This window comes from Bufo gargarizans, chromosome 2 (genome assembly GCF_014858855.1).
Source record: "Bufo gargarizans isolate SCDJY-AF-19 chromosome 2, ASM1485885v1, whole genome shotgun sequence".
Classification (NCBI taxonomy): Eukaryota; Metazoa; Chordata; class Amphibia; order Anura; family Bufonidae; genus Bufo; species Bufo gargarizans.
In genome coordinates this window covers 18,112,923-18,136,666 of record NC_058081.1, presented here as the reverse complement: position 1 = coordinate 18,136,666, position 23,744 = coordinate 18,112,923, and the positions used below count along the sequence as shown (strand labels likewise).

The window sequence follows — 23,744 nt, the reverse complement described above, 5'->3', positions numbered from 1 at the left end:
GGCCTGTTGTCCATCATTCGTTCATGAAAAGTGGGCTACCCGCCCACTCCACCCCACCTCCATACATTGGTCCTATACTGGCACTGCCAGACTGTGCATGCACAGCGCGCCGCACCACCAGCTAGAGAAAAGTACAAACCGGCAGGAGCAGCGCGCTATGCTAATTAAGCCCACCCACAAAGTTCCTGACCTAAAAAGGAAGCAGAAGCAGCGTGGCAGGCAAAAGGTGCAGCACGTCAGTCGCACAGCAGCGCACATCCCTCGGCTTTTCAGGTATGTGCCTGCTGCCTGCGCTCCCCTGGCCCTTGCCTGCAGCCAAAGTAGGAGGGCAGGGTGGAGTAGAAGAGAGTGTGGAGTCCTTGACTCTGTGTAAGGCCTCATGCACACGACCATTGTTTTGGTCCGCATCCGAGCCGCCATTTTTGCGGCTCGGATGCGGACCTATTCACTTCAATAGGGCCTCAAAAGATGCGGACAGCACTCCGTGTGCTGTCTGCATCCGTTGCACCGTTCCGTGGACCCGCAAAAAAAATAAAGCATGTCCTATTCTTGTCCGATTTGCGGACAAGAATAGGCATGTCTGCAATGGTCCACCCGTTCCGTTCCGCAAATTGCGCAAGGCACACGGGCGGTTTCTGTTTTTTGCGGATCCGCGGTTTGCGGACCACAAAAAACATCACGGTCATGTGCATGTAGCCTAAGGGTACATTCACACAACCGTGTGTAATCCTTTTCCGTATAGCGGTCCGCAAATAACGGAACCGTGTATCTGTAATTTGTTTCCGTTGTGTTTCTGCATCCGTTCCGTGTGTCCGCATTTTGCAATAGCAATATCAGAATATTTTGCTCCAAGGTCAGGGAGCAGGGACTTCAATTACACGGAAACGGATCCGCAAAAAAAAAAAAACGGATGATGACATACCGAATGGTTTCCGTATGTCTTCCGCAATTTGCAGATCCATTGACTTGAATGGGGCTGCGGACCGATCTGTGCGGACAATAGTAGTACAAGTTTCATATTTTTGCGGACGAGAAATGCGGAAACACGGATGCGAATAACAAACTGAATGTTGTCCGCACATTTTATTCACCCATGGGAATGAATGGATCAGCATCTATTCCGCAAAATGCGGAGCGGATGCGGATCGTACGCAGGCCAGGAAAGCAGGCCAGGTACAGCAGGTTGCAGGCAGTGCCCCAGCCTCCTGTATTATATGCATCTCTGCTACAGTACCGAAGAGAAGGCTGGCACAAGGAGTGGGCAGAGGCTGGGATGACTATCTGCCAGGTAGCCATCCCAGCCTCTACCCACTCCTTCCTATGCCAGCCTTCCGTAATAAAGCATGCAGTACATGGCAGCCTCCCCTCTCTGTTCGCTGTTCTGCCATCTACTACTGCTTATTTTGGCACTTTTATATATGCACACGTGATGCCAGGATGGTCCTGGGCTGGCATCGGGTGTGCACTTATATGTGCCATAATAAGCACAGAAGAGAGGGCAGAAAGAGGAGGCTGCCACGTACTGCAAGCTATAGACAGGAGGCTGGCAGAGATTGGGATGAAAGTTCAAATCACCCCCTTCCCGATGTTTTATATAAAGATAAAAACTATAAAAACTATAAAAAACGTGGGTGGGGGGGACCAAAAGTTTGCTGTGTGGCCCAGTCCCTTCTAGCTACGCCCCTGCTATCATCTATCCTAGGTCTTTCTATCTATCTATCATCTCCATATAAATGTATATATTATATTCCTCGGCACCGGTCTGGAGCTCTATTCCCCGTGCGCACAGCTGACACACACTGCAGCAGATCTCCAGCTGAATGGCGTCTGGGGAGCAGACCCGTCAGGCTACAACATGTCTCACCAAGTGAAATAATTGCTCAGATTATCCTCCATCTCACGTCCCCTCCTCGCCCTTCGCACGCGTTTCACAATTCCCATAGCTATTTAGAGAGAAGAAAAGCAAAGTAGACAATCTGCTCTTTGAACAACTAGAAAAAAAGATTTCCCGTAGCAAAGAACTTAACCCCTTCACCTCCTCACTGCGTGAAAAATGATCAGCGTAGCCTGCAGAGGTTTAGAACCTGGGAAGGGGACATCATCAGTATAAGAACATGTAGAGTTGTATACATTATTATTATTGATTGATCAGAATGTTCTTCTAATAATCAGTTGTGATTACTGGGAGTTTCAGTCAATGTTTCCTCCCCACCCCATAATAAACCCATAAGCCCAAGGTTTTGCCTTCATCCCCGCAGCTCGAAATCACCCTCAAGGTGTTGCCTGGACATCAACAAAGTTCAAGTTCCTCTTACCTGTAGGACAATGATCATTAAAAGGACCAAGAACATTTTCTCAAAATGGTCTAAAGGAACAGAATATTAGTGGAAACCAATTCAGGATAGACATCGCTAAGGGGTTGTCCTAAGACCAGGCCAACAACGTGCAATGCGTAGGAGTCTGACCTCATGGATGACCATCAGTCAGTAGAACGAAGGGTCCTCTGGGACTACACAATGGTGGCTCCATACATGGGGCACATGGTGCTCCAGCTCAACCTCATACAAGGCCTGAGCCATGGATAAACTTCAATACCAGGCGTGACCACATGAATGGAAGCATCTGGTACAACTGCAAGGCCACATTCACACGGCAGTAAAAAAAAATAGCTGTTAAAAACAAACATGCTGTCAGTATTTTGTGCGCATCTATTTTCTGGCCCTCTGTACATTTTTAATAGTCTTTTAAAAAAAAAAAGCCCTTAAAAAACGAATGGAGCCCATTGGCTTTTTTTTATTACAAAATCCAACCCCTGCAGTGCCCCCAGTATATCTAATGTGCCCAGAGTCAGTATAGTTAAGGCCCCTTTTAGTGGCCCCAGTATAGTAAATCCTTCTCTTAGTGGCCCCCAGTATAGCTAGTGCTCCTCTTAGTGGCCCAGTATAGTTAATGCTCCTCTTAGTGGCCTCCATTATAGTTAATGCCCCTTTTAGTGGCCCCCAGTATAGTAAATGATCCTCTTAGTGGCCCCCAGTATAGCTAGTGCTCCTCTTAGTGGCCCAGTATAGTTAATGCTCCTCTTAGTGGCCTCCAGTATAGTTAATGCTCCTCTTAGTGGCCCCCGGTATAGCAAGCACTCCTCTTAGTGGCCCCCCGTATAGCTAGTGCTCCTCTTAGTGGCCCCCAGTATAGTTAATGCTCCTCTTAGTGGCCTCCAGTATAGTTAATGCTCCTCTTAGTGGCCCCCAGTATAGCAAGTACTCCTCTTAGTGGCACCCAGTGTAGTTGATGCTTCTCTTAGTGGCCCCTAGTATGAATAGTCCCCTTATTAGTAGCCCTCAGTATGAATAGTGCCTTTCTTAGCTCCCGGGATAGTTAATGCCCTACTTAGTGGCCCCCAGTATAGTTATTGCTCCTCTTAGTGCCCCCCCCCCCCCAGTATAGTTGCTGCTCCTCTTACTGGCCCCCAGTATGAAAAGTGCTCTTCTTAGTAGCCCCCATTATAGTGAATGCCCCACTTAGTGTCCCCTAGTATAGTTAATGCTCCTCTTAGTAGCCCCAATTATAATTAATGCTACTCTTAGTGGCCCCCAGTATATCTAGTGCTCTTCTTAGTGGCCCCTAGTACAGTTAATGCTCCTCTTAGTGGCCACCAGTATAGTTAATGCCCCTTTTTGTGGCCCCAGTCTAGTAAATGCTTCTCTTAGTAGCCCCCAGTATAGTTAATGCTCCTCTTAGTGGCCCGCAGTATATCTAGGGCTCCTCTTAGAGGGCCCCCAGTACAGTTAATGCTCCTCTTAGTGGCCACCAGTATAGTTAATGCCCCTTTTAGTGGCCCCCAGTATAGTAAATGCTCCGCTTAATGGCCCCCAGTATATCTAGTGCTCCTCTTAGTGGCCCCTAGTACAGTTAATGCTCCTCTTAGTGGCCACCAGTATAGTTAATGTCCCTTTTAGTGGTCCCAGTATAGTAAATGCTTCTCTTAGTGGCCCATAGTATAGTTAGTGCTCCTCTTAGTGGCCCCTAGTATATCTAGTGCTCCTCTTAGTGGCCCCCAGTATAGTTGATGCTTCTCTTAGTGGCCCCCAGTATGAATAGTGCCCTTCTTAGTAGCCCCCAGGATAGTTAATGTCCCACTTAGTGGACCCCAGTATATATAATGCTTCTCTTAGTGACCCCAGTATAGTTAATGCTTCTCTTAGTGGCCCCCAGTATAGTTAATGCTCCATGTTGTGGCCCCCAGTATAGTTAATGCTCCTTTTAGTGGCTCCCAGTATAGTTAATGCTCCTCTTGGTGTCTTCCAGTATAATGTATGCTCTTATTCAGGGACAGGACGAGGGGTAGGTGGGAATAGGCACCAGCCTAGGGTGCCATTTCGCTACCCATGATGGGGGAGAAATCATGGCCGCATTTGCAGACGATCACCTCATAGGTTTCAGGCCAATAGGCCTAAAGATTCTGAGGGAGTAAAGTAGTGCAAGAAGTAGCAATCACATCACTGCAACCTCCTGCGTCGGGTTTCGTGTGATTACGTCATGTGGACGACCTGTGCCAGGACATGGCAACACAGGCAACAGAACGGAAAAGGTCTGTGGCCTGCAGCGCAGACGGCAGTGGGGGAATGGAGTAAGGTGTTTGTTTGTTTTTTAAACTAAGCAGTAGCCTACTCTGGCGTTAAGTGGGGGGGGACAAAGGAGCATTATATACTGGCACAAAGGGGGGGCAGCATCATATACTGGCACAAAGGGGGGGGCAGCATCATATACTGGCACTAAGGGGGGGCTGCATAATATACTGGCACTGGGGGCAGCATTATATACTGGCACTGGGGGCAGCATTATATATTGGCACTGGGGGGCAGCATTATATACTGACACTATGGGGGCAGCATTATATACTGACACTACGGTGGCAGCATTATATACTGACACTATGGGGGCAGCATCATATACTGGCACTGGGGTCAGCATTATATACTAGCACTAACGGGGAGCATTATATACTAGCACTAAGGGGGAACATTATATACTGGCACTATGGGGGGACTATATATATTGTGGCACTAGAGGGAGTGAGCATTATATACTGGCAATATATATATATTGTAGGGTTTCGCTCTGGTAGACAGGACTAGCGGGCACAGTATAGAGGCAACAGCAAGTTCTTTGGATAAAACAGTTCAGTGTTTTATTCACACTTTATGCAAGTGACAAAACAAGCAGTCATAATCAAGCAAAAATTCACCTTGCGATGTTTGTGGTAATCCACACCATGCGGCAATTCTGCCTCAAAGAGACCTTGAGCATAGCAGCGCCAACCTGTTTTCAGGCCAAACAGGTAGCAAGTCTTCTTCCAGACACAAGGCTCCCAGATCCCAACACAAAGACCTCGCTTCTGAGCCCAGCTGCCTATTTAAGGACAGCCAGGTGCTGCCAAAACCCGGACCGGCACTTAAAATACGGTCCGGTATTTGACCTCATCTGGCTGTAAATCAGCCCAGCAGCACATGCCCACACCTGCCCATGAAACAGCCTTTGAGTCATTTGTCCAATTACTTTTGGCCCCCTTTAAAACAGGGTGCCACATGTAAAGGAGCTGAAACTCCTAAAGCCTTTATCCAATTTTAATGTGGATACCCTCAAATAAAAGCTAAAAGTCTGGACTTTATGTCCATGTCCATTATAAAACTGTAACTTGAATATGTTTTAGTAAACAGGTAATAAAAACTACATTTGTGACAGTGTCTGAATATCGAATATATATGGACCTAACTGTATATATTATTATTTATTTATGTATTATTAGAATTATATATGTATTATTATTTATTTTAGGATTATATGTATATATGATTATGTTACTATATCTGTATTCTAGTGCATTTTTTACAGTATAGATTATTATTTTATTATAGGTTTTGTAAGAAGGTACCTGGAATCATCGTGGATGGAAGGTGTGTGTCACCGAGGTTCCTGGCCTAGGTGAAGTAAGAGCCGGTATTTTATGTGTCAGCAGCTAAGGCTAATTGACGTCTTGAGATTTAGCATGGCTGTCATAGCTGATCCAACACGGCTCTTACTGGGAGTAGTCAAAGTGCTGGGTGGGTGACTACTCCCCATGTTCCAGGCCGGGTCTTGCCAAGCAAAAAAAAAACAGCCAGAACTGCCAGGTGTGGTGGATTTACCTCCGTCTGACAGTGGAGCTAAGGAGGCCCCTCTAAAGGTGAACAGGCTGCCTATGGACTTGATGAGGCTGAACTGCACACAGGATGTGAATTTACACCCAGGAGAAAAGGTGACTTTTATTGTTTATGAACTTTCCTGAACAAACACCAAGCCACCTGCGTTTTGTGATACAACTTATATGCCTTTTGTTATATACCAATGTGTGAATAAACACTGCTGTTTTATTCAAGAACTGTGTACTTTGCTTCTATACTGCATCCGCTAGTCCTAACTACCAGAGCGAATCCCCACAATATATATATATACTGTATATATATATATATATATATATATATATATATTGTGACACACTGAAAGGTTTGGTCTGGGAAAACAGGCATTTTCCTCCCAGCATGTGCTGCTGAGCTGATTTACAGCCAGGTGAGGTCAAATACCGGACTTTAAGTGCCCCTCCGGGTTTTTGGCAGCACCTGCCTGTTATTAAATAGGCAACTGGGCTTAGAAAGCGAGGTCTCTGTGTTGGGATCTGGGAGCCTTGTGTCTGGATGAAGGCTTGCTACCTGTTTGGCATGAAAACAGGTTGGTGCTGCTATACTCAAGGACTCTTTGAGGCAGATTTGCCGCATGGTGTGAATTACCACCAACACCACCAAGGTAACTTTTTGCTTGTTTATGACTGCTTGTTTTGTCACTTGCCTAAAGTGTGAATAAAACACTAAACTGTTTGATCCAAAGAATGTGTTGTTGCCTCTATACTGTGTCCGCTAATCCTGTCTACCAGAGCAAAACCCCACAATTGGTGGAGGATGCGGGCAAGAGCAGTGAGGCTGGCGTAAACGCCGATATTTTTAGTTTCTGCATTTTTCAGGCACGGTTGTATGTCGTACATTAAACCAGCTGTATTACAACCAGTGCCCCACTAAAAAAGGGAGGCTGTTGTGAAGGTCCTCATTGAGGCTAATCTGCAGCAGCGAGAGACAAACATTCAAACATTCAGCAACGCGAGGCTAATAAGCAGCAACAAGAGACTAACCAGTTGCTGCTACAACACGTGATGGCTTTGCATACAGTAGGAACAACCCCGAGTGTCCACGATGCCCGGAGAGCAGTCCATGCCGCGATTCCTAAGATGATCCCCGCAGACAACAACAAAACCTACCTGGCAATGTATGAGAAAGTGGCCATCAGGGAAAAGGTATCCCGTGACCAGTGGGCTGAGGTCGTCGCTCCGTTCCTGGCATCCGATTCCCAGAGGGTGTATTCAACTTGCCGGACGATCAAGCGGCCAACTACCAGAAAGTCAAGGGTGAGACTCTGGCAAGACTGGGGGTGAATGTGTTAGTCTGAGCCCAGCGGGTGCATCAGTGGGGGTTCAACCCGGCTGACCCTGCAAGACCCCATTATTATAACTTACTTCACCTCTTGCAAAGACGCTGGCGTCTCTAACCACGGCGGCCGGTAGATGGACCCCAGTATAGTAGGGAGAGACTTCCCGGGCTTCCCGATACCGTAACCTGCTACGTGAAATACTGATACCCATGAGACAGGGGTAACCCCAGCAGAGTGGCCTTGCTCAGGGGGGAGGCCACAACCCTGGGAACCCGAGGCCGAAGGGCAAGCAGTAGGGGTGACCGCCACTTCGGTGGAAGAGGGGGAGACAACCCCTCTGAGTGTGATGGTGGGAGACGTGGAGGACTTGCCGCCGGGTCCCGAATTGGCATAGTATTGATACCTAAGCTGGACGGGACGTTGCGGTTTTGGGGGCTGATTTGAAAAATCTGTAACAGTCCCCCATACTATTATGTGACAGAGGGGGTTGCACACAACTCACCAAAGTCATCTTCCCTTAATGGTGTGGACCAAATGGAGAAGAAAAGGAACGTGATGAACAACTGAATTCTGACTACTTCTTTTAAAAGTGTTTACATCTCTTTATTAGTAAGTCGGGTCACTTTAAATTGATTCGGGGGGGGGGGGGAGCAATTTGCCTGCATTGCCTAGGGCACCAAACTACCTCGTCCCAGCTCTATTCCCCTTAGTGGCCCCCAGGATGAATAGTGCCCTTCTTTTTGCTCCCAACTATGAATAATGTTTCTTTCAGTGGCCTTCAGTATATATAATGCTCCTCTTAGTGGCCCCGAGTATAGTGCCGACCCCCCAAAAAAACTAATCTTATCAACTTGCAAGAGCGGGAAGACTCACTCCTCACTGGTGGCAGCAGGACCTGTGCTCCCAACATGATCAAGTGACATCATCACGCTGGGAGCTTCAGGTCCTGCTGCCTCCGGTGAGGAGTGAGTGGTCTAGTGCTAGTGCATATTTTAGCCACCAAAAGACCCTTTTTTCACAGTGTATTAATTTTTATTGGCCACTAGACAGGTGCACTCCTGACTAAACGGCTCTTAAAAATGGTCCCATTGATTTCAATGGAATCCGGCTGGATGTGTAAACGGACAAAAATAGGACATGTCCTATTTATTACTGCCTCTGTTCCCTGGCCATGTGAACCATAGTCTTTAATTGGTTCTAAAAAGGTCCATCACGTTTGTGTGAATTTAGCCTAAGGGTGCTGATCCGGGGGAAATCCCAAATGCCCACCAATCTCACATTGGTGTTTCATCCTAAAACTGGCCTTCTACCGTTAATAGCTTGTTTGGCTGACAGCAGTTCCACCCTCTCCTCCTACATATACATGAAAATTTGGTTTGGCTGAGCATGTATGTGTCTTTAATGGGGAGAAGGGAGGAAACCGCTGTCAAACACCTAGAAACTATTTATCTCCCAGCAAAGCAAAGGATGGGGTATACTGAACTCCAACAAACTCGGTCCTTCTTTTCCTCAACACATAATAGCGGCATACCCCAATATTACTGGCCCTGCCAATATTGGTGTGTTAAGACTTGTTTATGGACACTCTAAAGATAGGTCATCCATTTAACTTTCTGACAAACCAATTTAAAGGAATTTTCCGAGTGTTCTGATGATGACCTATCCTGAGGATAGGTATCTGATCAGTGAGGGTCTGACACTAGCCTCCTCCCAGCATACCAAATATTGTGCCATCCATTCGATAGCAGCTGTCCTTGGTATCACAGCTCACAGCTGGGACTGAGCTGAGCCAAGGTCACGTGATCCATGAACGTGATGTCACTGGCCTAGGAAGAGGCCCCTTCAAATAACGTAACCCCCACCAATCCGATACTGATGGCCTATCCTTAGAATAGGTCATCAGTATAAAAAACTCAGACTTCCTATTTGTGGATGTATGGTAAGGTCCGGCAGCACTGCGCTTTTTTAGTCGGCGGGTGCTCGGTCTTGCGGATGTAATCCCGAAGTCTGCACAACGAAGAAAAACCGGCACTCCAATTTTCTTTGCTCAAAAGGATTTATTGGTCACTCATGTGACTTGCATCACATGAGACACAGGTGTCTTATTTAAACAGAAAGGGCCAGGTACACTTCCTCTTTATGGAATCCCAAGCCTATCTTGAAAATAAAGGTGTTCCTGAGACCACCACAAATTACTCATTGAACAAGAGGGAAGTGGAGAATAAAGAAGAACCATTATTGTTGTCTTGTTGCAAAGATAATCTTAATGGGCCAGTAGACCACCAGCAGAATCAAAACCTTTAGAAAATATCCACCATTTCATTGCAACAGAAGAACCTCATATCATCCATTGAACATGGTGTTGGTAGTGGCATGGTTTGGGGATATTTAGCTAGAGCTAGAAATTTTACCACCTAAATCAAAGAAGAAAGTTGCATAATCCACATATGAACTGAATATCAATAGCAGGTTGGTCTTCCAGCAACAATTCAACCCTAATCACATCAGTCAGGCTACCCCTATGTGTCGTTTAGTGATACTGGTGTCTTATTACTCTTATGTGGCAGAGGGGGATGCACAAAACTGACCAAAGACGTCTTCCTGTAATGGTCTGTAATCCTCATTCATGCTTCACAGGAGGCCTGACCCACTTTTTACAGATCTGCAAAATACAACATTTTTAATAAGAGGATTGGTGAAACGGCCATAATTGCTCAATATGTGTCACGGCTGAGGATGGGGAAAACCCTCAGCCGTACGATGCCAGAAGATGTTAATCGCCACTTGGCCAGGAGCACAGGATCAGGGAGCAGGTCACCTCCTATAACGTCCCTAATCTGACCCTGACTCCTAGCTATATGAGCCGACCCTGATGGTGGGAGGGCTCATACTCCGGAACCTTTAAGTCCCTACTAGCCCTCAGGGTGGCCCTTACTAGGAGCAGGGTAAGACGACCTGTTCCTCCTGGATACGGAGGAACGGGAGTCTCACTGGCCAAGCTGCAAGGAAGGGGAGACATATACAGACATATAGATATGGCAGGTGAACAACACTGGTTCCAAACTAACCTGCCACAGCCTTGCTGACTGGAACCCATGCACCAGGTATGGCTGTCCACACAAACACTAAGGAGACAGAACACACAAAACACACAGAAAACCAGGACATCTATAGCTGTAATAAACATGAAAAGGAAGGCAACATCAACTTAACATCACATATAATATTTATGACCACAAGGGTGGCCCTCACTGGCAGATGGTATTAGAGACCAGAAGGGTGCCTCCAGCTTACTACAAGGCTGGAGTACCCCTCAGCTTCTGAATCACAACAGAAGCTATATAGGCCCAAGTAGCCACACACAGACAGACACACCCAGTGTTCACACACACACAGAAGGGATTTAACCCGAACGGAAAGTGCACACATATAAACACACGTTGCAGGTGCAACCGCATGCACTTGACAGCAAGCTGCCTAGCCACAGCTCAGGCTGCTATACTGCCAATACATAATGTTGCCAGAGGCAACCACAGGTGAGGCAACATACTTCAGCCCTCACCTGTGATTGACAACAAAAACAAGACCGCAGGCAACTGCCTGCGGTTCAAGGAGTCACGACCATAACCATGGTCGTGACAATATGTCAACTAGTCTTTGCTCACTATTTTATGAGGATGTTTAGTCTAGCAGCTGGGAAAAATCAATCAGGCCCTAGACCTAGTACACTGATAGACACCTCAACCACAGCACACACCAAACCCACTAGACACATGCAGACCCCAGATCAAAATACCTTCAACTAATACAGACCCTAGGCAACACACTAAAAATACAGATCCCAGATCAGAACCTCAAAAACGAATACAGACCCCAGATCAGGCCACCTAAATAAATGCAGACCACAAATAGATCATAAGTCCTTAAAGGGTTTCTGTCACCAGAAATACCTAAATTAAACTGGCTGACATTAGCGATGTGCTAATGTCAGCTGAACCTAACTAGCCTATTCCTAGTGTTGTACCATGTACCCATGTACCCGTTACTCCATAAATGTAACTTTTATAAAATACAAATTAGCCTCTAGGAGCAGGGGGGTTTTGCTCCTGCTCCTAGAGGCTCCGTTCTCCCACCTCTGTCACCTCCCTCCAAGTCTTGATTGACAGGGCCAGGCAGCATTCGCATCCTCCTGCCGGCCCTAAGTGCATGTTAAATCTCGCGCCTGCGCCATGCTGTTCCGTATTCGGCGCAGGCATAGTCAAAGAAGGAAGCTCCCTGGCTGCTGACTTACTGCGCCTGCGCTGAATATTAAACGTCGCGGTGCAGGTGAGAGATTTACCATGCAGTTGTAGAACCGTGAAAAGTCACAGAACAGGGAAAACGACACAGACACCAGCTTTTTATGCAAAAAACAGAAACTTTACTATAACACTAGTATAGCCGCAACAATACAAACATGCACAGAATATGCTATATCCCGAACCCACAGTCACTGTCCCTGTCCACTGGACAGACCTAGCCGATAGCGGACATAGCAGAGCCTGCAAAGTCAATACTGTGCCGCAAAACAGGGCAAACCTAGCCAATGGAGGACACGGCAAAGCCTGCAAAGTCAATACTGTGCCGCAAAACAGGGCAAACCTAGCCAATGGAGGACACGGCAAAGCCTGCAAAGTCAATACTGCGCCGCAGAACAGTTTTGTACAGCCTGACAATCACACAACCCTATCTATCTATCTAATTTCAGGCCTAGTCTCTGTTTCTTCAGGCGCCACTAGTAAAAGGCGATGAGTAAACGGGTGTACTGACCTGCGTCCATTCTGGGCCTGAGGATGCTTCTTACCCGAGATGGCCACCAGCCTCTCAGCACACGTACGGCCTTGTTTGGTAGTTAGACTTCTGCCCAAACGCTGTAAGTAGTCCTCCTGGAACAATCCCTCTTCCTAAGAGCCGGATCTAGTTGAGGGACAATAACTAGTTCCCTTCCACTGCGTCCCCGATCAATCCAGGACACTCGGACACCAAGATGAAATCGTATTCAGTATCACACAAAACATCCCTTCCACCATGTCAGCTCATTTTAGCTCCCACTTCCTGGTTCTTCCAGCAGCAGAGCATGAGTCATCTTTTGCATATTTAAATTCAGCAGTAACTTATCTGTAACAGAGTATCAGCGGCCTCTTGTGGTCAAAATTCTGAATTACAGTTATATACACACATTGAACTATGAGAGCTGTCTCACAATCTCACATGCCACCCCACTAGAGGTTGAAGTCCCGGCAACTCCCCCCATATAAACCCATCCTGTGCATAGCGCTGTGGAGGCATACCAGCATTAGGCCTCGCTGACCTTCTCAGAGTGAGGGGCTCAGAAATACTGGGGACATCAGGCATATTTGACAAGGGAGGAGCTGTTGACTGCTCAGCATTGCACCTGGGTGGCAAACCTGCCACGGCCGGAACCTCCGTGGACACCTGGGCAGGGACAACCCACCTCCTCCTACTCACTCATCTGAGGGGCTTTCCTCCATACTATGAGCGTGAGACGGCACCTCCTCCACGCACATTGGCTCGTCAAAATTGCAACGTCTCAACATATTACGGTGCAAGTTTTGTGAGGGTTCCCCCCGTCCCTACTGGCTCTACCTCATAGACCGGAATAGCAGTGTCTACCCTTCTTTTCACCATGTATGAAACCACCTCCCACTGCCCATCCAACTTCCCAGATGGCAGTTTGGCTTTGACCATCACTCAATCACCCGGGGCATACCCATCTTTCTGCACTGGTCTTGGGTTAGGGTGTACCACCTGTCCCAGGCGCTACCCCACAACCTTGTGGACTGCTCACAGCCGGCGGCGGTGCTCATGCACCCATGCGGTGAAACTTCTCATGGGGGCTCCATCAGGTTGGGCATGTGGAGATCTTCAATCTCCCGTCTGGCTCTTCCAAACATGAGCATATGTGGAGAGTATCCGGTGATACTGTGTACCCTGTTGTTATAGGCCCACATCAATTCGGGTAGGTACGCGGGCCACTGGGCTTTTTGGCTGTCCTCCAGAGTCCGCAGCATCTGAAGCAAGGTGCGATTGAAGCGTTCGCACTCCCCATTTCTTTGTGGGTGATATGGAGTGGTGCGGGAGCATTCAATCCCATACAGCTGGTACAGTTCGTTCATTAAAGTACCCTGAAAGCATGCTCCCTGGTCAAAATGTATCCTCCGTGAACACCCAAACACCTGTATAAAGTGTTTACAGACAGCTTCGGCGGCCGACTCTGCGGTCTGGTCTCTGGTGGGCACGGCCACCGCATACTTGGTAAAGTGATCTGTCATGACTAAACAGTGCGAGTGTCCCGAGGTAGAGTATCCAATCTGTGCATAATCGATCATCAGAAGTTCTAGGGATGCTGAGGTGCGTATGGTCTGTACAGGAGCCTGCTGTTCAGTACTCTTACTCAGCCCGCAGGGTCAACACTTAAGACATGCCACGGCCTCCATGTCGGCCAGATCTGGACAGTATACCAGCCGTTGGAGACACTTAAACATTTTGTTGCTCCCGAAATGAGCTCCCTTTTCATGAGCTTCCCTGGCGGCCTCCAGTCCCAACGACATGGGGATGACAATTTGTTCCCGTTATTGCAGCTCTGACTGTAAGTATATGGTCCGGCACAGGAGGCCCTGAGTAACTGTCAGCTTGTCCCACTGCCTCAACAACTTTTTGCCCTCTGGGGTCAGACGGGCTTGTTCTTTTGGCCGAGGCCAGATCTTGCTCCGAAACCATTCTTTCACAAGTCCGGGCAGCTATTCTGGACTCTCTCCCAATCAGCCAATGTTTTTCCCAGCACCAGGGTCATCCCGGTTGCCACCCCACTTGAATGTGCTACATCCTGGAACATAGGTAAGTAACCAAGGTCAGGAGTTTCAGTGTCCTCTAACTCCTCATTGGCTCTCTGAGTCGACTGTCCTACTGGAACTCGGGAGAGTGCATCGCCGTTGCTGTTCTCCCTACCGGAACGGAACTTGATGCAGTATTGGTACTTAGAAAGGTGGGCCAACCATCTCTGCTCGAGTGCACCGAGCTAGGCATTCTCCAAATGTGCCAACAGGTTGTTTTCCGTCATCACGGTCACTTCTGTACCAGTCAGGTATTCTGCAAACCTTTCGGTCAAGGCCCACACCAGTGCCAGTAGTTCCAGTTTATAGGAGCTAGAGTTATCAGAGACTCTCTCAGGGACTGGCTCCCATAGGCGATGACTCTCTCCCGTCCATCCTGGGCTTGGGATAGTATGGACCCCAGACCATATAGGCTTCCATCAGTGTACAGCAGGAATGGGGTGTCAAACAGGGCATAAGCCAGGATCGGGGCACAGGTCAGTGCCTCTTTCACCACTTCAAAGGCTTCTTGTTGCCGGGGTCCCCAGTCAACGGGATGTTTCTTCGGGCCCCCAGCCGTGCCCCTTAGTAACTCGTTTAACGGGCCCACCAGATGAGCAAATTTGGGTATAAACCTCCCGTAGTAGCCGGCCAGTCCAACGAACGCCCGGACCTCTCATAGTGTACTTGGCCAGGGCCACTTCTGAATGGCCTCCACCTTGCTGGGGGACGGTTTTACCCCCTTCTTGGTGACCACATGTCCTAAGTACTCTATCTGCTGTCGGAACAGCTGGCACTTCTTGGGATTGATCTTGAGCCCATGGTCTTGTAGTGGACCCAGGACTTGTCACAGCTTTTGCAGGTGATCTTCAAAGGAGGCCCCAAACACTATTATGTCATCCAGGTATATCAATACTGACTCGAAGTTGAGATCCTCAGACAGTGCTCCATCAATCACTGGAATGTCCCCAGAGCATTGGAGAGGCCGAATGGCATCTGGTTGAACTCGTAGAGTCCCATAGGTAGAATGAAGGCCGTCTTGGCTTTGTCCTTCTTGGCCACCGGCACCTGCCAGTACCCACTAGTCAGGTCAAGAGTCGAGAAGGGCTGACAATGACTCCTCAATCCATGAAAGGGGTAGGCATCCTGAACGGTCTGAGCATTCAGCTTTTGATAATCCACGCAGAACCGGAGACTCCCATCTTTCTTCCGCACCAAGTCTACCGGAGCAGCCCACGGACTTTGACTCTCCTGGATCACCTGGTTTTCCAACATGCTGGCCACCATATATTTCACCTCCTGGTACATGTTAGGTGGGATTTGTCGGTAACGTTCTCTGATCGGTGCAGCATTGCCAGTTGGGATTTCATGCTCAATGGCAGCAGCACACCCAAAGTCCTTATCATGTCTCGAGAAGGCCTCCTGAAATTCCCAAAGGGCATCTTGTAGCAGATTTTGTTCCCCTGGGGTCAGGGTTCTGCAGTCCACCCCCATCTGGGCCATGATCACTCGACCATTCCAGTCTGCTGTCAGGGTTTCCCTTGGATGGATCTCCAAGGCATAGGTCCAGGCGGATCTCCTATCAGGCTGTAGCATGAAGTCCCTTTGTCGAACGATACCCCCTTCGGACACATAAACTGTGGCCAGCAAGGTGTTTCCAGGGACAGTTAACTCGCAGTCCTCAACATTGCGGCAGCATACAGGCACACATCTATACTTCACAATGGCGAGGGCCTGGGCTACCAGCGGACAAGTTTGCATTTCTTCTTGATAAGCAGGCTCGATCAGGACCTCCAGTCCATTTAGTCATCATCCAGCACTCACCGGTAGCATCAATATTCACTCTTGTCGAGGTGGGATCTTCACTGGGGCTCTCTGTGGCACCCTCATGTCTCCAATGGGCCGACTGGACATGTTACTCTTTTGCAGGCTACAGCTCCTCACCATCTATTGTAAAACCTTCTGGGTAGGCCGGTGTGTGGTGACCCGTTGCCAATACTTTGGCCCTTTTTTGGCATGGAGTTGATTGTCTAGGTCTCTTAGTACATTCATGCCCAGGGTCACGTCCATTCCATTCCGGGACAAATGGTCCACCAGCTCGATCCCTTTCTTGCTGATGTCTTGCCCAAACAGTCGGACCCGTATCTAGACTATCCCTCGGACATCCATCTCTCTGTTATCATCAGTCGTCAGCCTAATGGCGCTCCCGTATATCATATGCTGGAAGTGCCTCTCGAAGAACTCCAGAGGCATAAGGGTGCACTCCGACCCTGTGTCAACTAGGCAATAGAACTTCCGGCCTTCCAACTCGACTTCTATAACAGGCCTGCTGGCATACAGATCATGTTCTTCACAGCAGAGGGCTTAACTTCTGGTGCACCGCTGCAGGACACCCAGCTACTGCAGCGGTCGGAAGTTTAACGTCGGCTCAGACGCAACCTGTTCTGGGCACTCTTTGGCCATATGGCCGCACTTTCGGCAAGTCCAACAGAGAGGCCCTCTTCTGACAGGCACCCTTACCTGGGTTGTTCTGGGTAAAGTAGCACAAGGTGCGGGGATCGTTTCTGGAGGCCGAAGCCCTTTCAATTCAGCCCGCAGGGCCTGGACCACATTCTTTAAGGTCTCCGATTCTTCAGACGCCAAACTGTATCTTGTAGCATGCGTGCTATTCACTACTCTCACCGCCGCAGGTATGGGCTCTTCCTCTATCTCCACTGCGGCTAAGTAGACGCTGTTGAATGTTATGTTGGCCATTGTTTGGGTCATCTCTTGTAATTTGTCTTGTAAGAATTTATTGTAGAGCCCCACTATGAACTGATCTCGTAGTAACCGGTCAATCTCCCGGAAGGCGTCCATGGCCTCAGGGTCTCGTTGTTGTATCTCATTCAGCGTCTCCTGTAGAGCATTGGAGTATTGCATCAGGGTCTTGCCCTCCCGCTTAACTCCATAACTGCACCAGTTTGGCATGCCCCCCTTTGGGCTCTCTCTAGCAGGGTAATATCTTCTCTAGGGTATCTCTTTCGGAGTCAGGCCTTATCATCACTGTCGGTCTGATGTCACCTTCTAGGGCTCCCAACGCAACCTTTGCCCACAGTTCGGGGGTCAGATTACACATTTGGACAGCACTTCACACCCTTTTAGTCCAGTCCTGCAACATCATGTTTCTACCGTCATACTTTGGCAGGTGACGCAGCAGTGCCCCTACTGGGTATGTATCCTACTGGGATGGCCATGTTGCTTGCGGCGAGCTGGCCTTGCGCCTGTGCACCCTGGGCTGGGTCCTGATCCGGTGCCACTGGCTCTGGGGGACAGTTTCCCGCCACACTCCCGTCCATAACTGTCGCTGTATCCTGCCGACTACTCCAAGTTGTAGGACCAAGAACCGGAGAGGGACCCCCAGGATACAGAAAAGTCACAGAACAGGGAAAACGACACAGACACCAGCTTTTAATGCAAAAAACTTAAACTTTACTGAACTCTTGCTGCTGCCACGTCACTGCTGAAGCCAGTCATGGGACTAGACCCATACTGCAGCGGATGTAAACACTGCCACCGAGATTGGAACATGTGCACCGACCAGACCGCAGGGACAACACATGAGCTACGGTGGGCCGATGGGGGTAGTAGTAGTTTTACTCACGGTTAGCAGTGCTCCCTGGGCCGGTGTGCAGTGAAGTGAAAGACCCGTTCCTTTCTGGGTACACTCTGTTGTGCAGGGATTCCTGCCAGATGGTGGTTGAGATGCCCTTGGTGGAATGGTTTTTTTAGGTGCCTTGGAGGCAGAGTCCCTGATGTTCGTGACGCCAGCGCTGTTAAGTGCAAAGGAAGGTGGTAGAAAGGATGAGGAGTGAGTGGTTGAAAGCAATGGAACTTTTACTTGATCAATTGTCTCAGGGTAGTCAGTACAGTTCATTTATATAGCAAAAGCAACAATCCAAATATCAGCTCAGCTGTAATCCTTGTAACAGGCTTGGCAGAAATGGCTTGCAGAGTCTCCTCTCTAACAGGTGGAGGAGATTCCTTCTTATAGCTGTCTACACAATGTCCACACTTTAGCACACCGGTACTGGCTATAATAACGTCCTACTTGTAATTAGCAACCCACAGGGCGGTCTCCCTAACGGCAGGGAAAAACCTCTGCTCCATTCTTTGGACAGGCTGCTTTCCTACACTCTGTTCGACAGTGTCCATAGAGGAATGTGGTGATAGACAACCACGCATATAGTCGTCCGGTTGTGTCCAGGTGTTTTTAGGCTTCTCCCGGTCACTGGTGCTTGTGGAGCCCATAAGCCAATGCTGCTTCTATCTCCACTAGACTCTCTCTATATCCATAAGAAACTCTGGTCTGTGCTAGGTAGATGTAATACTGCTTACCATGCTCCGTCAGCCCGGCCACAGCCAAGGAGCTAAAATGGCAGCTTCATCCTGGACAGGTGCTGCTCCACACCTCCTCACACATAACTCCCTTCCTGTTCTCTCCCCAGTTCTTTTCTTTATTTTTTCCTTTGGCACACCACCAGATATATATATAAGTGGTTTCTCATCTGAAACAGCCTGTTATAAGGAATTTACAGTTTACACGGCAATACATTGACATAACATATATAGAAGTGCCCACGACCATCACTGAGTGGGACACTGCACATGGACTTGTGGGAGGCAGTAAGGAGGACCAGAGTGGAGCAGGTAGGTATAAGTCTTCTGTTTAAGGCACTTGCAAAAAAATCATTATTCCTGGAGATCCCCTTTAAAGTAATACAGAGCCAAGAACAGGCTCCCTAAATAGACACAGAACCCATGAGAGCAGAAGACCACTATAACTAAACACCAATATAAACTCCAGACCAGTACCATAAAAAAAATACAGACCATAGAACCCCTAAACAAACATGGACTCCAGACCAGTCTTTCTGAAAAACAGCAGATGTCAGATCAGAACCCCCTCCCAAAAATTTGATCCTATAGCAGCCTCCCTAAATAGAAACAGACCCAGACTATACTCCCCCCAACAAAACTTATATAGTTTCCAAGCCACAGCCTCTAACATAGACCTACGATAACACCCCGTAAATTAATACAAACCCATGACCAGGTAATCTCAAAAATGCAAACCCTAGACCAGGCTCTGCAGACACTCATCTCTCTGTGTTCCTGCAGTTGCCTAGGATCACACTGGCCAACTTGAGTACCAGAAGATCCTCTGATGGACCCGGGCTCTGATGCCATAGTGGGTCCCAAAGATCCAGGAGAAAAATCCCATTGTGGCTGTCTTTGGAGCCAATCACTTGTCATCAGGGCCTATTTCTTTGACCCCAAACTTTATTGATGGGATAGGAGTCAGGCATTGAGAATAATTTCCTCTGGTGGTCCCCAGGGAACCACAGTCCGACACAGTTTTGGTTGACAGTGTCCTGACATGGACTCTAGTGCTAGTAAGTTATCTGTGGGGCATGAGGGAATAAAGAAGACCACACAAAGGTAAGTATTTAGTCAGGACACAAGCATCCAGGAAAACTTAATAACCTTTCCTGGAACACAGCAGATCTCGACTTTTTCCGGGAGCCTTCTGGACATTCCCAGAGACTTGGCAAATACAGTAACTGAAAACAGACTCAGAGGCTTTGGCAATAATTACATCATCTGAAGATTGTACTGAGCTCCATGATACGGCAGGGTAATTACTGAACAAGTCGACTCCTCAGATCTAACAAATTATGAAGTCACTTTTCTACCTCAAATCCCAAGACAACCCTCTGCCTCCCTCAGGCCACCAATTATTCAATTACCAGTAAATTGCTCCTAAACTGGTATGTGGTGGAGCTTAATTAACTGAGAAGAGACCAGAAGCGGTGTCTCCAGCTGCAATCTCCCCCAGCTACACGGTCCCTGTGACGCTAAACACGAGGGAAGCTATAGGAAGAGGAAAGAAGATCGTATTTTATATGAACATCACATTATAACATAAAAATAAAATCAGTATATTATTAACACAAACATATTGCATAGAATCATAGGGACCATGCTGGTATAACCTGGGTATCTTCTGTATATAATTATCTACGTACAGCTGGTATAAGTTATACATCTTCTTGTATATAGTGATATGGAGCATGCTGGTATAACCCGGGTATCTCCTGTATATAATTATATATGTACAGCTGGTATAAGTTATACATCTTCTTGTATATAGTGATATGGACCATGCTGGTATAACCTGGGTATCTTCTGTATATAATTATATATGTACAGCTGGTATAAGTCATACATCTTCTTGTATATAGTGATATGGAGCATGCTGGTATAACCTGGGTATCTCCTGTATATAATTATATATGTACAGCTGGTACAAGTTATACATCTTCTTGTATATAGTGATATGGTCCATGCTGGTATAACCTGGGCATCTCCTGTATATGATTATATATGTACAGCTGGTATAAGTTATACATCTTCTTGTATATAGTGATATGGAGCATGCTGGTATAACCTGGGAATCTCCTGTATATAATTATATATGTACAGCTGGTATAAGTCATACATCTTCTTGTATATAGTGATATGGACCATGCTGGTATAACCTGGGTATCTCCTGTATATAATTATATATGTACAGCTGGTATAAGTTATACATCTTCTTGTATATAGTGATATGGACCATGCTGGTATAACCTGGGTATCTCCTGTATATATTATATATAATTATATATGTACAACTGGTATAAGTCATACATCTTCTATATAGTGATATGGAGCATGCTGGTATAACCTGGGCATCTCCTGTATATAATTATATATGTACAGCTGGTATAAGTTATACATCTTCTTGTATATAGTGATATGGGGCATGCTGGTATAACCTGGGTATCTCCTGTATATAATTATATATGTACAACTGGTATAAGTCATACATCTTCTATATAGTGATATGGAGCATGCTGGTATAACCTGGGCATCTCCTGTATATAATTATATATGTACAGCTGGTGTAAGTTATACATCTTCTTGTATATGGTGATATGGACCATGCTGGTATAACCTGGGTATCTCCTGTATATAATTATATATGTACAGCTGGTATAAGTTATACATCTTCTTGTATATAGTGATATGGACCATGCTGGTATAACCTGGGTATCTCCTGTATATATTATATATAATTATATATGTACAACTGGTATAAGTCATACATCTTCTATATAGTGATATGGAGCATGCTGGTATAACCTGGGCATCTCCTGTATATAATTATATATGTACAGCTGGTGTAAGTTATACATCTTATTGTATATAGTGATATGGAGCATGCTGGTATAACCTGGGCATCTCCTGTATATAATTATATATGTACAGCTGGTGTAAGTTATACATCTTTTTGTATATAGTGATATGGACCATGCTGGTATAACCCGGGTATCTCCTGTATATAATTATATATGTACAGCTGGTAGGTTATACATATTCTTGTATATAGTGATATGGGGCATGCTGGTATAACCTGGGCATCTCCTGTATATAATTATATATGTACAGCTGGTAGAAGTTATACATCTTTTTGTATATAGTGATATGGACCATGCTGGTATAACCTGGGTATCTCCTGTATATAATTATATAATGTGGGGACTCGCTCAGGTAGACAGGATTTGCAGACGCAGTATAGAGGCAACAACAAGTTCTTTGGATCAAACAGTTCAGTGTTTTATTCACACTTTAGGCAAGTGACAAAACAAGTCATAATGAAACAAAAAGTCACCTTGCGGTGTTGGTGGTAATCCACACCATGCGGCAATTCTGCCTCAATGAGTCCTTGCTAATAGCAGCACCAACTTGTTTTCACGCCAAACAGGTAGCAAGCCTTCATCCAGACACAAGGCTCCCAGATACCAACACAGAGACTAAGCTGCTGAGCCCAGCTGCCTATTTAGGACAGCCAGGTGATGCCAAAGCCCGGATTGGCACTTAAACTCCGGTCCAGTATTTGACGTCACCTGGCTGGAAACCAGCCCAGCTGCACATGTTGGGAGGAAAATACCTGCCTTCCCAGACAAAACCCCTCGCTGTGTCATATACCCCCCTACTTTGTTCAACCCTGAAGGGGTGAACACTCGCCAGACAGTGTACCCGGGACAGGGAATCTGCGTTTCCCTGTAACTGGCCTGCCCTGTGTTCCACCGAAAACTTAAAGTCTTGTAAGGACACAAACCATCAGGTGACCTGGGCATTTCTGTCCTTGGCCTGGCTCATCCATTTAAGAGGGGAGTGGTCAGTCACCAGGCGGAACCAACAAATAATAGCGGAGAGACTCGAGTGCCCACTTCATGGCCAGGCACTCTCTCTCCACTATACTATACCTGGTCTCAGCTGGGGTGAGCTTGCGGCAGAGGAAGATAACGGTATGCTCCTCCCCGTTGACTTCTTGAGACAGTACAGCACCGAGGCCTACTTCGGAGGCATCGGTCTGTACTATAACAAGAGGCAACACTGTCTCTATCCGATCTTGCATCTGGGTAACGTACTCAATGACACTTTTATGTGGAGTGGGTTGTTTTTCCTACGCCTGTTTGGCCACGTCCAAGAGACCGCGAGGGTGTCTGCCATATAGTAGTTCGAAGGGCGAGAACCCAGTAGAGGCCTGGGGCACCTCTCGCACTGCGAACATGAGATATGGCAGAAGGAGGTCCCAGTCCTTCCCATCTTTAGACACTACCTTTTTCAACATATACTTTAATGTTCAGTTAAACCGTTCTACCAGACCGTTCGTTTGCGGATGGTAAATGGACATCCGAAGATGTATTATGTGCAGCAACTTACAGAGTTCCCTCATCACCTTATACATAAAAGGGGTCACTTGGTCGGTCAGAACCTCTTTAGGTAGTCCCACTCGGGAAAACATCTCCATTAACTCCTTAGCTATGAGTCTGACCGAGGTATGTTGCAGTGGCACCACCTCTAGATACCGAGTGTCGTAGTCTAGAATGACTAAGATGTGTTGATGCCCTCTGGTGGACTTTGGTACTGGGCCTATGAGGTCCATAGCTATTCGGTCAAACGGTACTTCGATAATTGGGAGAGGTACTAGGGGACTACGGAAATGTGGCTGGGGGCTAGTTATCTGGCCGGTCGGGCAAGACTTACAAAACTCTTACACTTCTTTGAATATGCTGGGCCAGTAAAACCGCTGTAGAATACGATCCTGAGTTTTCTGCAGTCCCAGGTGACCCCCGAGAACGTGCTGGTGGGCTATATCTAATGCAAGCTTGCGATAAGCCTTGGGGACCACCAACTGTTCAATAGGTTCACCCTGTAGTTGGTTTACCCCATACAACATATCCTGATGAACCACAAATTGGGGAAACA

The 23,744-nt window shown here is 47.2% G+C and overlaps 1 protein-coding gene across 1 annotated transcript in view; it reads right to left on the bottom strand.

Moving 5' to 3' along the window:
- LOC122925486 (extracellular calcium-sensing receptor-like) overlaps positions 1–12,546 on the bottom strand; it is a 115,971-nt gene extending 103,425 nt beyond the window's left edge. The window contains exons 1-2 of the mRNA XM_044276842.1: positions 12,325–12,546; positions 10,104–10,177 (exon numbers count right to left, since the gene is read on the bottom strand). The gene's annotated coding sequence lies outside the window, so the exon portion shown is untranslated. The remainder of the gene's footprint in view (positions 1–10,103; positions 10,178–12,324) is intronic.
- Between the last annotated feature and the right edge of the window lie 11,198 nt (positions 12,547–23,744).